At 46.7% G+C, this 17164-nt stretch overlaps 1 protein-coding gene across 3 annotated transcripts in view; it reads left to right on the top strand.

Annotated features, from left to right (window-relative positions):
- The window catches only part of LSP1 (lymphocyte specific protein 1), an 89228-nt gene that overhangs the window by 23676 nt on the left and 48388 nt on the right, over positions 1–17164 (top strand). The gene's annotated exons all lie outside the window — the stretch shown is intronic.

The following is a 17164-nucleotide window of genomic DNA, read 5'->3' as shown; positions in this document are numbered from 1 at the left end:
TAATTCTAAACTCTATGGGCTGTTCCTTTCACAGAGAGAAATGTGTCTGCTCCATGGTAAGAAGAATATTGTTCTGGTGTGGTTTATTTGTGCACGCATATATGTAAATCAGTTGAACCTATTCATTAACAGGGCTCTTAAGCAGACAGAACATCTTGGAAGCAGGGAAAATAAATAAAACACCAAATAACAATATTAGCAAGGTAGAGCTGAGCTTACTGATGGTTTTTCCAGAATCACATAGTTAAAATAGCTGAACATGACCGTACTGTAATATTTACCTGAACCTGCTGGTTTTTCCTCTTGGCTTGGAGACTTTATATGCGTCTCAGCTGAAGGAGAGGGGCTTTGTCTAGCAAAGTTTTTGGAGGCTAATATGTGAACTGTATGTGTGTTTTTAGGCAGAAATCCTTAAAGGGCCAGATCCTCAGCTGGTGTAAATCTGCATCAGTCTATTGATTTCATTGGAGGCAGAGGTGCTGATTTATACTATCTGAGCATCTGGGTGTAATTGCTAGGGCAGATTGTTGGACAGTTAGAAGATCCTTGGTTCCTTTTTTCAATAAATGCTGAGCCCAGATCTCTCCGGGCAGGATGGCTGCACTCTGCTCTGTTCAGTTACTGAGGCTGGGGCTCCACTCAGTTGCAACCATGCTGCTTTCTAATGTGGAGTAGAAACCCCACTTTTGCTCCTTAGACCTTTGCACCCAGATCATTATGGAAGCTTATCATGAACCATGCAGGAAGGCGTCAAAAGCTCAGATTCAAAGGGGAAACTCCCTGCTCTGTTCTTTACTTTAATGCTAAGTTTGACTTAGAGGTGTGGGAAATGGGAGCACTGGAGACTAATGCTCTCCTCTGAACCACAGTTTGGGCACCTTGGTCTTCCCTGGGGTGTACAACTTCCCCAGCAGCTGCTGGTCCCCAGCTTAGTGGGAGTGGCTGCCTGCAGTGTGTGTTTTTGGGTAGGGGGGATTCCAGTCTCCAAGTCCAGTTCATTTTGGGGATTCCCATGGTCATTACTGCAGTCTTAAACCTTACCTCAGAAGGGCTTCTCTCTTCCAGGGACTTCCTGTACTACCCTTTTTGGAGGCCAGTTCAATACCTGCAGGAGACCACAGAAAGACTCTCATTGACTTCACCTGACATTGAATTGCCCTCTTGGAGAGAAAGGGGAATGGTCACCTCCATTCTGACCCATACATTTTCCTCTCCTTAGCCTTGGATCGGGGGAATCACCCCATTTGATGGAATCTCATTTTGTAACAGTGCACTGGGGGCTGGGTTGGAAGGTGTAAACAAGTACAGGTGGAATAGAATCATCAAATGCATTCAAACACAGGACACGCGACTCAGAGAATGGGCCAGGATTGGGTGCTGCTGGGCAAAACAGTTACGCTAAAATAAGACTCCCCTGTTCAGTCTTCCCCAGAATTCAAATCTGGGCTGAAACTCTTTGGAGGAGACAAGGGTGATGAGCATGCTGCACATGCTCCATAGATAGATAAATGACCCAAGCACTCACACATGCCCCAATCCAGACCTCCTCTTAATAGCTGTTCATAATTACTCTAAATGTTGATGGGGATTGTAGGTGCCCATTCGGAAGAATACCTGCCCTCTGGTGCTTTATCAGATTAGAGGGAGATTTGATGGAAGATGGGGATTAAAACTGTGGTTGAGTCAGTCGTTTGGTAAGTGGATTTTAAATTGGATTCTAGCGTGGGTGTTTGTATATATCGTTCCTGTCCATGTGCGGGGAAAAGGGATGGATTTCACTCTGGGTTACACAGATATAACCCCCCTGAGGTCAACAGAAGGCAGAGGGTTGCTCAGATATAGGCAGAGGACCATCCATACACTGTGCAGAACTTTTCATACACAGTGAAACCCTCCTGTAGAAGAGTCATTTTTTCCGCACAGAACTTCGTTCTAAGTTTTGCTATAAGCAGAATTGCTGACTGCACAACTAAACAATTCAGGACTTTCTTTCTGCCTATTTCGTCACAGGACTGGTGCGGGGCTGAGCTCATTCACGTTCCTAAGGTGCTTTGAGATTCTTGGACTCAAGATACTACAGCGGTGCAAGGGAGTACTGCTCTTATTCTGCTTTGCTACATGAATGGAGTTTCCAGGTTCACCATAAGCCCCGGCTGGTTGCACTACAAGCCTACATAGTGCATGTGCACATCTTGGTATGTCACATTTATATGGGTAACACAGGGACAGACTCTGAGCTTAGTCACACTGGTGTAAAACCAGACTAAGCTCCAGAGACTTCAGATGCTGCTGAATCACTGAGCTTTCTCCCACACTGTTGGAGGCAAGAGATTGCTGATGGCTTTCCCCACTTTTAATCCTGACGCTAGGGCTCTGTAACTGTGTCCAATGAAGGGACTCATTGGCAACTTGTCAGCAGCCCCGAGTTTCCATCTGATTTGCTGGGAATAAAGAGATTGCGTCCATGCTTGTCTTTAATAGAGAGGCATGGCCCCCGGGGACTACAGATCCCAGCATACACTGCTGAATACGAATTCAAGCAGCCCAGCCATGCCGCCTGATGGGAGCTGGGAACAGTATCCTAAAGGGGCCGCACCTTCATACTAAGGAGAAGGGCAGCCATGGGCTCCCTCAGACTCTGTGGGCTGCACTTAAGCTTCTCACTGGCCGCATTGCCCCACATAAGCTATTCACTGCCATGCTCCTGTGTGGTGATGTACGTGTTGTCCAGGGTAGCCCAGTGGGCTCATTTGCCATTGTTAATATTCACTGCTACTGTAGCCCAGTGGGCTAGCCTGACTTTATTATATTTACTGCTTTGTGTTATATTCTGCTTTGAATTATATCCAGCAGTAATGCAAGAAACCTACAGGCCTATATCCTGAAAGATATTAGCTTCAGCAAGTTAGCATAACACTTGAGGCCTACGAACTTTGAATAGATAAACTTTGCATAGATAAATGACCTAGTGGAAAACCCCAAGGATCTGGGGAGCTGAAAATAGAATTTAAGGGGAAGTTCTGACCACAGATACATGAGTCAACCACAGAAGTGTCCTGGCAATGAACTGATGCTGTTTCCATAGGCATCATTTGCTATCAGTGAAGACCCTAGTGGAGAACTACAGGAACAATGATCAATCCAATTTGTACAGGCTTTGGATCAAGGCCTTAATGCCCGATGGGTGGCATGAGAGTGAGTGCAGTTGTTCCCTGGAGGGCCATTAGCAATATCTTGTTGCATCCTGGAGGTGGATTGTAAAACAAGCCCTTCTTGCTCTTTTTCTGGCCACTGGCAAAGGGAGATGGATACTGGGGGTTGCTTTGCATGAAGACACTTGACAGGAGCATGTCATTTGCATCTGAAAAGTTGGTGACTGGAAAACATCCATCAGGCTAACAGAGCCCAGGGATACGCCCAATGATAGCATAGAATACCCAGCACAAGTGACTGTAATTAACTAGAAATGACATCCAAAAAGAATAGGCAGTTCACAAGCTTATCTAATTCTTCTTCTCTTCAATGTGTACCTAGGATCTCCCATTGTTGGGTATGGTCTCTATCAGTCAATGGATTGCAAAAGAGCATCCATCAGACATCAGGCTGCTTTGTCTTGTTTGTAATAAATTAGCAATGATAATACCTACGAGACAAGGTGGGTGAGGTAATAGCTTTTATTAATATCTTGGAAGAGCTCTGTGCAAGCTCGAAAGTTTGTCTCTCTCACCAATAGAAGTCTCTCCAATAAAAGATATTACCTGACCTACCTCATCTCTCTAATGCCCTGAGACCAACACAGCTATAACAATGCTGCACACACAATAATGATAATACCTAGCACTGTTATGAGACTTTGTATGTTCAGATCTCTCTCTCTCTCTCTCTCTCTTTATCTAATGAATTCCTATCAATAAGATATGCAGCTATTGCTTGTCCTTTTGATTAATTCGATTCACTAACCACCCCTGCTAGAATTTTATCTTCTCTGTATTCATTGAGTCTCAAATGTTTTACAACAGAATATTACTGTTTAATTAACCTACAAATCAACTTCTTCATAAACCTGTTATACTGTATGTGCCTCTGTTCACTGGTGGTTTAAATAGCATCTTTCACGGACGGATGCAGCTTCCACTGTCTTCTGAATATGAGAAGCAACCTTGAGATGGTTTCATGTAATCAGATCTCCTTACCCATTTCATTATTACAACTTAAGTAGGGGTGTGTGTGTGTGAAGAAGGGATAATAGAAAAGCCTCCACTCTCATATCACCTGGTTTGATTTTTTTCCCTTCTTTGTGTGGAGGGATTCAAAAGATTTAGGCTTGAACTGAGTCATGATCAACTCTCTGAGGGCAGGAATCATAGGCTGGTTCTGTGTTTGTACAGCACCTAGCACAATGGAGTTCTGTTCCAGGACTGGCATTCCTAGGTGCTAATGCAATACATACACTAAATAATAAGGATAATTTCCAAAGCATCACAATCTGAACTCTGAATATCATCACAAGAAAAGGGGAGTGCCAGGGAATCAAGAAGAGATGTGGAGGCTATCAGTGAAGAGAAGGATCTAAGGCATTTCTTCATTCATATAGAATTATTGCTTTTTTGGTATCTTATCAGTCCGGGGAGTCATTAATATTTGCAAGGAAAGCCAAAGTATGGAATTTTAAATTAGACTCCCCTTACTTTCAGGCCCAATGTAGATGGTACCTTAACATGGAGATGCAGCCTGTGGAGACTGCATGTCCCTTCATGCAATGCTGCATCTTGATCCAAGCATCCTTGCTCCAAGTACCTACAGGCTCCATGGTTTGTATCTCTTGATTAAAGGTGAGGGCTGCTGTGATCTGCGTTTTGGAACTCTGTGAACCAGTTCAGCCTATGGGTTCTGTTCTAAATTCTCCTGGGGTTTAGGCATTTTCACAATTCCACTGGCTCTTCAGATTGTCATCTCCATTTGTCATAGCTCTTGGAGGGAACATTTTGTTTGATGGAGGATCACCCTGCTCAGTTGTTTTTTCTGCCCCATTATCCTGCCTACCCTTCCTCACACACCCCAACTTTCTCTGGAGTCACAAGTGTTTGTGTGATGGGGAAAATGCTATGCCCAATTTCTTGATGCTGCCTTCCTTGTTTGACCATTCCAAGCACTGAACTTTCCAGATAAGATCTGGGTAGGGAGTGTTCGAAGGGCTGGGAGGTGGGCTGGGTTGGGAGTGAATTTCTGGGCTGAAGAGGAAAGCAGCTTGTGGAAGGGTGTGTGTGTAGGGGGTTAATGGCAACTGGGGTGCAGAACATTTGTGACTGGGATTCTGGAATCAGGATGGGAACCAGCAGTGGGTGGTGGAGGGAGGGGTTGGGGTAGGTTATCTATTAATCATCACATTTTTGATGTGCCTATCACCAGGTTATCTAGGGGCTAGATACCAGGGGGTGGGGAAGAGAACTTTCAATGAAGAAATGGGGGAGGTGAAAACAATTGTCTGCTGGGGAGTGAGGAGGGAGCAAGTTGGGGGTGGCAGTGTTACTGCAAAAACAACGAGTCTGGTGGCACCTTAAAGATGAACAGATTTATTTGGGCATAAGCTTTTGTGGGTAAAAAAACCCACTTCTTCAGATGCACGCTTATGCCCAAATAAATCTGTTCGTCTTTAAAGTGCCACTGGAGTCGTTGTTTTCGTGGATACAGACTAACAGGGCTACCCCCAATACTTGACACCATGCAGTGTTACTGCAGTGGATGGAGAGGCAGAGGCAACTGGGAGGGGATCAGGCTACTGGGTCAGGGATCAGCTGTTGCTGGATGTTGGGGTCTACTCCTAGGAGCAGCAGGGGGACTTAGAAGCTCCAGCTGAGTATCTCAGCACAATTTGCTGAGGACAAGTACAGCTTTAGGGGTTAAAAACGCTGCCTTCCACCCCGCCTCCATCTTTCCCCGAGAGCCCGCAGATCCACAGTGGCCTCTCCCCTCATGAAATACCCTTTCAGTCCTTTTGTTGTTGTCCTCCCCGTCATCCCCCCCCCTCGCTCTTTTGCACCATTACTCAATCATTCGGGGCATAGCCGACAGGCACCTTAGCAAGCTCACTGAGGCAGAGGAATGAGTGGGGGGCGTGGGAGACAAATGTCCATATGCTGTGAGGCCTGCTTTGTGCACAGGCTCTGCTGGGCTCCCAGGACACACTAGCAGGCACGGTGTGCCAGACTGATGGATCACACAGTGCTAGAGGGATGTGCCCTGATCCTTAGGATTCCCAAAGTGACTCCACCCCTTTCCTATCTCTAGTGCTGTGCTGTTTGCAGGCCATATTGTTGTGCTGATATCTGAGTGTCAATACCAGGCCTCATTGGGTGGGAATGATGCATGTTATCTGGGAGGCAGCTACCTTTCCCCACCCAGTATTGTCTAGGAGTGCGAGTGTGTCTCTGGGTGCACATCTTCACACAGGAGAGGGTAAGCCAGCCTCCAAGCCTCCCCAGCACCCATTGTCTTGGAAGCTGTAAAGGGCGGAGGGGAAGATCCGCTGCACAGTCCCACCCTGGGGCTAACCCACCCACATGCATGTTGTAGCACTGAGCTCTCTCTTGGCTTTGAGCAACACTGAGCCCTGCCAGAGGAACTGACTGTTATTTCAGGCCATGGACAGTTAGGCCCCTTCCTTTGCTGTGAATGAAGGAGTTGGGAGAAAGGCAGGGCTTGGAGAGCAAATCTGTCGGCCCCCTCCCCCCGAATCTGTCGTCCTTGTTGTGATCCAGCACCCTTTTATTAGAAGATCTCAAAGGAGCACTTTGCAACTATTAACAGATTAATCCTGTGAGGTAGCTAAGTGTTGTTACCTCCATTTTAGAGATGGAGAATCTGAGGCTAAGCGACTTGTCAGGGATCACCCAGTGAGTCAGTGGCCACGCAGGCAACAGAAAGCAGGAGGCCTGGCTCCTGTGAAACTCTCTGCCTCCCCTAAAGCAGTTAAATCAACAACCATTAGCGTCATGCTGGCAAATAGATTTGTAGCACAAAAGCCAGATGCTCACAAGCAAAATCCTTTCATTTGCAGACAGAGCCTCATGCTCTCCTCTGAAGCCTGGGCTGGGAGAATGATACCCTGCCCCATTTGAGCTCACTGGTCAGCTGTGGAAGGCTCCATATCCCTTCCCCGGAGCGACTTTGCATGCGTAGGTTACCCACATTCCGCTCTTCCTGCCCATCTGTCCCCCTGAAGCCTGCTGACTAATCCTGCTCTTGCCAATGGAGGAATGTGAGTGTTCCCTCCTGAATACCATGTGGATTCATTCCCAGAATTTCCTAGCACTTAGAAGCTCTGCAGCTGCCATGCATCTAGCCATTAACTATAACGTTACTGCTCCATATAGTACAGGGGCTCCCTATGGCGTGGTCAATTTTATTGCATTCTGTTACCACCATTCCACTTACCCGCCTTCAGAGCTTCGATTTCTCCAGACTTATTGGCCAACTAGGGCCCAATTCTGCTCCCGTTGAAATCAGCGGGACCTGGCTTGAGCCCTTCAGTGTTCATGGAGTGAGGTTTATTCCTGCCAAGCCTGAACAGTCTTAGTAAAGCAAGCAAACCCCTGGGGATGGATGGAACATCCACTGATAGTGGTCAATGAGCATGCTGGGGGAAAGGGTTTGGTTTGCAAGTCTAAAAATGGCCAAATCAACCTCAGAGAGCTTTTCAGTAAGAAGAGGCAGTGGACAGGACACTGGTCTGGGTCTCAGGACACTTCGTTCTGTTTCTGGCTTGGCTGCATGATGACAATGGGTAAGATGCTTCACCATTCTGTGCCCCTGTCAGCCCCTTCCAGCCTTTGTCTTAACTGTAAGCCCTTTGGGGCAGGGGTTGTCTCATTGTGTGTATGTACAATGCCTGGCACAATGGGACTCTGAGCTTGGTTGTTACTTCTAGTTGCTACTGTAAAATAAATAATAGTAATAAAGGAAGCACACCTTAAATCCCACTGGGAAATGAGAAGCACACTCCCATTGCCACTCTGCACTCCGCTATTCAGTGTTGTGCATGTGCTGATCTCTGCCCTATGTGTCTAGGGCTCAGGGGAGTTCTGTAGAATGAAGTGGTATAGAATAAGTGAATGAAGCAGTATTGTTGGGTGCCTGGATTCTAACCTCTCGACTCATCAGTACTATAAAAAGCATCAGGCCTCATTTTGATCTCACTTATGCTAGTTCTAAACTGGCGTAACGTTATTAACCTCTATGTGGCCCCTCCTGGTTTACACCAGTGTAAACAAGAGCAGAATCAGGTCCCCATTGAAATTGGGGTGGGAAGATTGTAGAAACGAGTTTCCCCAAAAAATACTGTATGGGGTTTCGTGAAACTGTCAGAACCTTTCTGGCAAGATACTTGCCTTATCTATGTGAAATTTTCCTCCTTGCAAGGGCTAAGTGACACATTATTATTATTTATTATTATCCAGCAATCACCCTCCTGCAAATGGAAACAAAACCTCATTATCTTTCAAGGTTCTGAATTCTGGAACCCTAGATCTAAAAGAAGTCTAGGACCCACTAAATTGTGAAGGGCTTTGACTCTGGAACACGTGATGATGAAGACTGAATACTTAAGGGGTTTACATTTTGGTGCTTACTTATGCTCTACAACCGATGCAATGATGCTGACGTACCACAATACACGCACTATTACAAGGCCTGTATGCTAGAATCCATGAAGTGCTAAGGGGCTTAATGGATGACAGTACATACAATGCTAAGGCTTATATGCTGGAATCTATACAGTGCTAAGGGGGTTAATGCATCACAATGCAAGCAATGCTATAAGGCAGTGGTGGGCAACCTGCGGCCCTGGGCCGCATGCAGCCCATCAGGGTAATCTGATTGCAGGCTATGAGGCATTTTGCTGACCACCACTCCCATTGGCTGGGAATAGAGAACTGCAGCCGCTGGGAGCTGCGGGGGGCCGTGCCTGCGGATGGTCAACATCAACAAAATGTCTTGTGGCCGCAATCAGATTACCCTGATGGGCTGCATGCGGCACAGGTTGCCCATAACTGATTTAGAGTATAGACTCTTGGGGTGAAGATAATCTCTCACAATGCAGAGCTGAGCTGAGCTACTGTGCATGCAAACAAAAAATTATTAGAAGAAGCAGTGAAGAAAATTCTTTGGAAAGTCCAGTCCAGTTTGGTTCAGTTTCTGTTCAGGAGATGGGTGAAGCTTTGGGCTGCTGCTTATTTTACCTGTACTGCTTGGCCTGGTCCTGTCTCAAGATTTGCTTTGTTCTGTTTTCCTTTTAAGTAAGTAGTGTTTCTTTTCCCCAGCTCCTTGCACCAAACAGGTCAGCAGAGATGAGACTGGCGATGATTCAAGGGGTATGTGTGGGAGCTTGGCTCTACCCCGGTGTCTGGATCCTGTAGGCAAAGCTGTGATTTATAGGATAAGTGGGGGGAAATGACTGAGATAGGCAGAAAAGCTTAGTATGAGAGAAAGGCACAGGATGAATTATATGTATCATTTTTTCCCCAATGCTCTTCTAGTCTAAACTTTGTAACAAAGACTCCATACTGAGCTTTGCAGCCCAGTTATTGAACTAATAATGGTCCAGCACAGCAATGTCTTTATATGACATTGTCTGTGGCATGTTCTTGTGGTCTTTGTCTACCCAAATAATGGGGCTTCCACTGCTTTCCTTGAGGAGATTGATGCAGTGTGTCTATCAGACATCACTGTTTGAGGACATGTACTATAAATTTTCTGCTGCTCAGTTCACTTCGATCACAGCTAGCCATACATCCCTTGGGTCAAACTAGAATCCAGCATGATTTCTCACAAGGTCCTATGATCAATGGAAATCAATGTGGGTAGGTGCCTAGGGACTTCTTCTATTGACAGACCCAACAGGCACCCAGCTACTTCTTTAGACATCTAAAAACCTTTTAAAACATATCGCCAGGCAGGAGAATTTCTGGCACAGCTTCCATGTCTGAACAATGAGCTAATCATTCAGCGCCAAAATAAACATTTCTTCCCTTGAGGGATAGGTTGGGAGACTAACCTCCCTGCCTATATGGATATCTGTCACAGGGTTTCCCCCACCTTCTTCACACTATCCAACCCACTCCTAGCTGCCAAAGTAGGTAACAATTTTACTGAGTCTTTGCTATTAAACAACATTAATCATAGGTCATAGAATCCTATCTCCCAAGAAACATGGCTCCATTGTCTGGTCATCTAAGTTAAAGATACCCCTTGTTGTAGTCATTTTGTCAGCCAGAGGGAAAATTGTGCCTTGTGTTGAGGAGTGAAATCACTTTTTCCTGCATTCCATAGGAAGAAGGATGGTCCAGTGGTTGGGAGCTAGCTGGAGAGCTGGGTTCAGTTCCCTGCTCTGCTACAGGTTTCCTGGGTTGGGTGAGTGACTTGGGGCCTGATGTTTTAAAAGATTTTTAGATGTCTAAAGAAGTAGCTGGGTGCCTATTGGGACTGTCAATAGAAGAAGTCCCTAGGCACCTACCCACATTGATTTCCATTGATCATAGGACCTTGTGAGAAATCATGCTGGATTCTAGTTTGACCCAAGGGATGTATGGCTAACTGTGATGGGAGTGAACTGAGCAGCAAAAAACTTACAGTACATGTCCTCGAACAGTGATGTCTGATAGACACACTGCATCAATCTCCTCAAGGAAAGCAGTGGAAACCCCATTATTTGGGTAGACAAAGACCACAAGAACATGCCATAGACAATGATCAGTCACATTTGGCATTAAGCGTTCTTTTATTTATCATTTATAAAGATTAATGGATGATTTACTCAATTGTTATAGGGTCTAACAGGTCAATAGGTTGCTTATAACCATGATTTATAATCTTCCGCTGATGCCCTTAAAGCCATCTGTAACAAAGCCAACTCATGTCTATAACATGCTTATCACATCTATTAATTCTTTATGAACTAATTCTAAATGTACCCTTAATATTAAGTCAGCAGTAGGAGGAATGAGTTGATTGACGTAGGTCTTAGTCTAGCTGGATATCTTGTGAGTCACCTAGGTCACATTTTCTGGTTGTCACTAGAAATGGGTTTATTGGCAAAGGGAAGACCCCATGAATAAGTCCGGGGTATCTTCCTTTCCCTTCCCTCTTGGTTAAAACTAGTGGGATGGGTGCTGGGGAAACATCCACAGGGCTGCCATTGCCACCTGCTTTCAGCTTCAGACACTCCTCCTTCTCTAGGCTGGTATTTTCAGAAGCACTCAGCTTTGGCCTAACCTGGCTCCTACTGAAGTCAGCAGGAGTTTTACCATTGAGTTCAATGGGAGCAGAGATAGATTAACATTGAATGCTTTTGGAAATACCATCCAGAATGTATGGCTGCACATGTAATAAATTGCAGCTGTGAGTGCTAGTAGATGATCCCAAAGCCTGAGGCTACCTTCACCTACCCTGGTCCTTGTGTATGCAGGTGGGGAAGAAGGGGAACAAGATTGCCTCACATACACATAGGAAAACCAGATAGCAAATGTGAAAAATCGGGACAGGGGTGGGGTGTGGGGGCGTTATAGGCGCCTATATAAGAAAAAGACCCCAAAATTAGGATTGTCCCTATAAAATCGGGTCTTCTGGTCACCCTACATACACAGGCACCAAAGAAAATAATTTTATAGCACTTGCTCCCACTCTAGCTCAGGAGACAGGAATGCTGAATTCACTTGCATAGGGGTATTGAATTCTGGCACAGATCCTTGAAGTCTAGCCACCACTGGAGGCTTTTCATTTTCCTTTCTGGAATTAGCTTCAGTGCTGAGAGCTGGTTCTGGGCCAGCAAAACTTCCTTTTAGCTGTGAACCATGCAAAAGATTCCCAGAGTCTGGGGCACTTCCCTTAAAGACGGCAGAAGCTGTGCCAGAAATTCTCCTGCCTGGCCACTATCATTTCCTCTAGCGTGGGTGAGGAGTATGCCCCAGGGAACGTGACCTTCCCTGAAATCCTTGGTTGTGAGGAGTGGGAGTTAACAGCCACCATGTCTCAAACAAGCAGAGTTAGAGGGACTCCAGATTTGGATCCACTGGCAATGCTAAAGCACTGCCGCGGAATTGTTAGAATTTTAGAGCCCTCCCAGCGCTCTAACCCCCCCCCAACGAGGGGCGTAGCTACCAGTGCTGGGGCACTGTTTACACTGGCGCTTTACACCGCTGCAACTTGCTGTGCTCAGGCAGGTGTTTTCTCACACCCCTGAGCAAGAAAGTTGTAGCGCTGTTAATTGCCAGGGTAGACAAGCCCACAGCTGGCCCAAGTCAAAGCTTAATTAATCCCTGAATTTCCCCAGGGTTCACAGTGCAGGGGATGGGAGGCAGGATCATAAAGGTTACTGCAAAAGAGCCACATGGCATGTGAGCGCAGTTTAATCTAGGGGTTGGCAACCTCTGGCATGCGGCTCACCAGGGTAAGCACCCTGGTGGGCCAGACCAGTTTGTTTACCTGCCGCCTCCGCAGGTTCAGCCGATCACGGCTCCCACTGGCTGCAGTTCGCTGCTCCGGGCCAATGGGGGCAGCGGGAATCATCGCGGGCCAAGGGATGTGCTGGTTGTGGCTTTCTGCTGCCCCCATTGGCCTGGAGTGGTGAACCACGGCCAGTGGGAGCTGCAAGCGGCCGAACCTGCAGAGGTGGCAGGTAAACAAACTGGTCAGGCCCACCAGAGTGCTTACCCTGGCGAGCTGCGTGCTACAGGTTGCCGACCCCTGGTTTAATCAGTCATAAATAATCAGTTCCAATGCGTTTTGATATTTTCATGGCCTGGCCTCAATCACATCCTGTGCAACCCCAGAGATGGTATAGAAAGGAGGTCAAACTCAGACCCACTGTGTATGTGAGACTGTCCAAGTTTTCCCTCTTTCTCCATCTCCTTTTCTTTGGTTCTTCTCTGCACATTGACTTCATATCATGTGCTCAGGACATATTTGCAGCTGTCTTTGCATTAAGAAGTTACGACATCACAAAAGTTAGGACTCCCGGGTGTAAGGATACGCTAAGGAAGATGCAGGCCTATGGTGGGGGGAGGCTGTGCTATGCAGAAGAGTCTTTACATTGTTTGGTAGAAAGGCTGCGTTTAAAGCAAGGGAGATTCAGAGGTGATGAATGTCAAATGGTCCCTAACGTGCAATTTCTGGATCTATGGGTTATTCATCGTGATGTACATTTGCAACTGAAAATAGGCAAACTGGCTGTATGTTGGGGGGCAGGGGAGGGAAGGGCTGGATACAGTGAGATAATGGACTGTACTAATCCTTCAGCTCTGATCCTTACCCATAAGGCTAAATCCCACAAATGTAATCAACATGAGTGTTCTACGGCTAGGTCTACACTACAGACCTTATATTGGCATAGCTATGCTGGCCCAGCCCCCTAGTGAAGACTCAGCATATGCCGACAGAAAGAGTGTTTCTGCCAGTATAGGAACACCATCTCCCCAGATGATGTTAGCTATGCGCTTTTTGGTTGGCCATGTGTGTGGGGGTTTTGTCAGCACAGCTGTGTCACTAGGGTGTGTTTTTTTCCCCCCACATCCCTGACTGATGTAGTTATGCTGGTAGAAATTTTAAGTGTAAATCAAGTCTAGTCCCTAGTGGATAATATCCATTTCTTTAAGCCACTGTGTGATTAGCAGCTCCTACTTAGGACTGGAATGGCAGGGCATGAGCTTGCACATGTGTGTTGCATCCAGGCCAGTTTGGAGTCACATTGGCAGAGCTGTAATAAAGAAAGGTTGGCCAACGCCTGCTTGTGCAATTCCCAGATCTGGCCAGTGCTTCCAGCCCTTACACTTCTTGAGCACCGAAATTCACCAAATCTGCTCAAAGGTTTTGAAGAGGGGACATTTTTAGCAGTGCCATTGACAAACAAGTGACATCAGAGAGAAACCCCAGCCTGAGCTGCAGCTGGGACTGTTTGGTGCACCCCCTCTTCCTGACAGAAGTCTGGGAGAGGCTTTCAGCATGACAGCGCTTCCCTCCAGCTGGAGGCCCCGGACCTCTGAGCACTGTGCAGCACAATAGAAAGCAGCGACCTGCATGTTTATGGCAAAGAGGCTCTCAGCACTGGGATAATTGCAATGTGGGTCAGTTGGAAGAGAAGCCAATACGCCAGGCTGTCCTTTGGCAGGGTGAATTTGGTGGGTATCTTTCGACTGGGCCGAGCAATCAGTTTAATTTCTCCCTCCCTCCTCCCAATACAATTGTTCTTGTTGTTATAGTCCTCCGCTCACGTTCCACACAGCCAGTTCAGAAGATGCAGTGACAGAATAGTGAGCTGGTGAGGTCATGGAGAGAGAATTAGTCACATCCAACAGAGAGGGAAACAGAGAGGGCTGCAAGCCAAGCTCATTTGATAATGTAAATGACTGTCACACAATTTATATTGGAGCCCCCCTGGGAGACTTCAGTTCACCCCTTGGGGGCAGTTAATTCTGTCCCACTGCAGCCCCCAAGGAATATGAGGTGAATTCCAAAAATCCCACTTACTCTGGCAAAAATGTGGTCCTCACACCTAATGACTGGGGGAGTCCAGGACAGATGGGGTTAAGAACCTTTCTGAATCAGAGACTCTTATCAAGTTCTGTTGCATAAAAAGGGAGGTCGAGCCGGAGCTTAATGAATGACTTCATTTATATATCTTAACCCCCTCCCGTCCCACCTTGGCTCCTGGCCAGGACCACAGACAACTGTTTCTATGGGAACTATGGAGAAAACAGTAAATATGAGTGTGGAATGAATGAAGAAGGGAGTTTGCTTGGGTCTTGTTTCTGGTGGCTTCATGCTCTCTGTTCCTGTGTGGAGTAAGGCAGGATGGAAGAGGCAGGATGGGAGAAGTGGGGTGCAATTTAATTCACGTAATGTAATTTTTAGAAAATGCAGTGTCCCTTCTGGCAGTGGTGTTGGGTCATGATGGCAGGAGAAGCCCATTCCTGTGCAGATGGCAGGGGGGTGGAGTGGGGAGAACGAGAAATCAGGGCTGTGCTGTGCACTGTAACTGTGCTACACCCCAGTGGTGAGCTGGAATCTCCACGCTCTCTGTGCTCTTTCAGTCCTACTCACCAGCTCCTCTGAAGTCTCTGGCATGATTGCCATGTGCTGTAGTGCCACACTGGGATGGCAGGGAGCTTTAAATTGAGGTGAGCTCAGACACATTGTTGTCTGAGAACACACAAAAAAGGGCTGGAAAACAAGCTAGTCAAAGAAACATCAAATATGCTGGCCAAGGTTCTCAAAGGTAACTGATGATTTTGGATGCTTGGCTTGAGACACCTTAGTGATGGCTCTTGACAGCTGCCTGGGGAAAGCGCTTTGCAACAATTACTCTGAGGCCTGATCTACACTAGGGGGGCAAAGTCGAAGTAAGATACATCGACTTCCCGTAGCTGAAGATTGCGTATCTTATTTCAACTTACCTCCCGTCCTCAAGGTGTGGGATCGACAGCCGCGGCTCCCCTGTCGACTCCACTACCACCATTTGCCCTGGGGAGTTCTGGAGTCAACGGGAGTGTGTTTGGGGATTGATATATCGCATCTAGATGAGACGCGATATATAGATCCCTGATAAATTGATCGCTACCCACTGATCCGGCGGGTAGTCTGAACGTACCCTGAGGCAGAGTGGTCTAATTGCTAACGCAGTAGATTGAGAGTCAAGAGACCTGTATTTTCTTCCAAGCTCTGCCAGTCACCTGTGTGCATCCTTGGATAAGTTACAATGCTTCAGTTTCCCATCTCCACATTTCTCTGTCTTGTCTGTTTAGATTGTAAGCTCTTTGGGGTAGGGGCCCATCTTTCTCTATGATCCTGTCTACACCTGTTTGCATCAGGTTAGTTAAGATGGTGCAAACCCCTGTGGGAACATACTTATTCTGGTTTGAGTAGTTTATTTAGGTTTTGCTTAAACCTATCCCTAACTGATTTAAGGTAAAGATTTAAAAATGAGCCTTGTTTGAACTGCAATAAGCAGATCCACACAGCCTTTTGCACCAGTGTAACTAAATCACTTTCCAATCACGCCTTTAGTTAAGCTGGTGCATCTTTAAATATACACCAGCCCTCTGGTGTGTACAGCACCTAGCACAATGGGGCCTCACACTTGGAGCCTCTGGATGTTACTCTCCTTACAAATCATCAACATAACAAAGGACTTTGCTCTTTGCTCAAAAACTGATGCTTTCCTCAAAACTCTCCTTTATGTATGTTTGCAAAAATACCTCCGGGGAACATCTGCCCCCTTCAAATCCCGCTTTCAATCTGGAGCCCTCATTAACCTGGTGCCTTGTACTGAGTAGGAGTGCTCATTGGCAGCAACTGGGTAGGGTCAGATAGACTCACCACTACAATGAAGCAAAAGAATTGGAGCCCTGGCTAGTTCAGCTGGAGCCCTGCTGATAGGGGCCATGAATGACTCAGGCCTCACTCTATCACAGCTGTAGTCTGAGACCCTGTGGAAGCCTGAGTCTGGCAGGGCTGCTGGGCTGGTGTTCTGCTGTGCTGAAGTTAGACAGGTTGGGTCTCTGACATGGCTTGTCCCTCTCACGCCAAAATCAGCATGGTGCTGAAAGAGGAGAGAAGGGGAGGAGTGGATCCTGCGTGAAAATTCATGTTATTACCAGGGTAGGAATGTTGCTGTGGCCTTATCATTTCCTCTGGGATCCGAGAGGTTGCTCTGCTGACAGAGGGTTTATTAGCTGGAGGCTGGGACATTCTGGGAGAAGCCAAGCCAGGATTTTCTTCTGTGCAAGGGAGGAAGGAAACAGCACAGAGCACAGCTGGAGCCCTGCTGAGTGATAGCGCTGGGTACCCTCCTCCGACATTCTCTGCACCATTGTAGCAAGAGAACAGCTTGGCACCGGAATTCTGATTAAAATATAACTACTCGGCTGATTAAGAAACCATGTCAAGGTCTGCTCTGTGTAGGTCTCTATCCCTGGGAGTGCAGGGGCCCACAAACCTGGATTTGGATTTCTCACAGTATTGAGCAACCTTTCAGCTTCAGGGCCTGGGATTTCCAAGAGCTGGATCATTGTTATATATAATATTTGTCATTCTTTCAATGTTACTGCAGGGGGCAGAACTAACAGAGCTGAGGGCAGAAATCCTTCCTTTGGCCCAGATTATGGAATGAATCCCT

Source organism: Gopherus evgoodei, chromosome 4, assembly GCF_007399415.2.
Source record: "Gopherus evgoodei ecotype Sinaloan lineage chromosome 4, rGopEvg1_v1.p, whole genome shotgun sequence".
Taxonomy (NCBI): Eukaryota; Metazoa; Chordata; order Testudines; family Testudinidae; genus Gopherus; species Gopherus evgoodei.
This window is presented reverse-complemented; position numbering and strand designations above follow the sequence as displayed.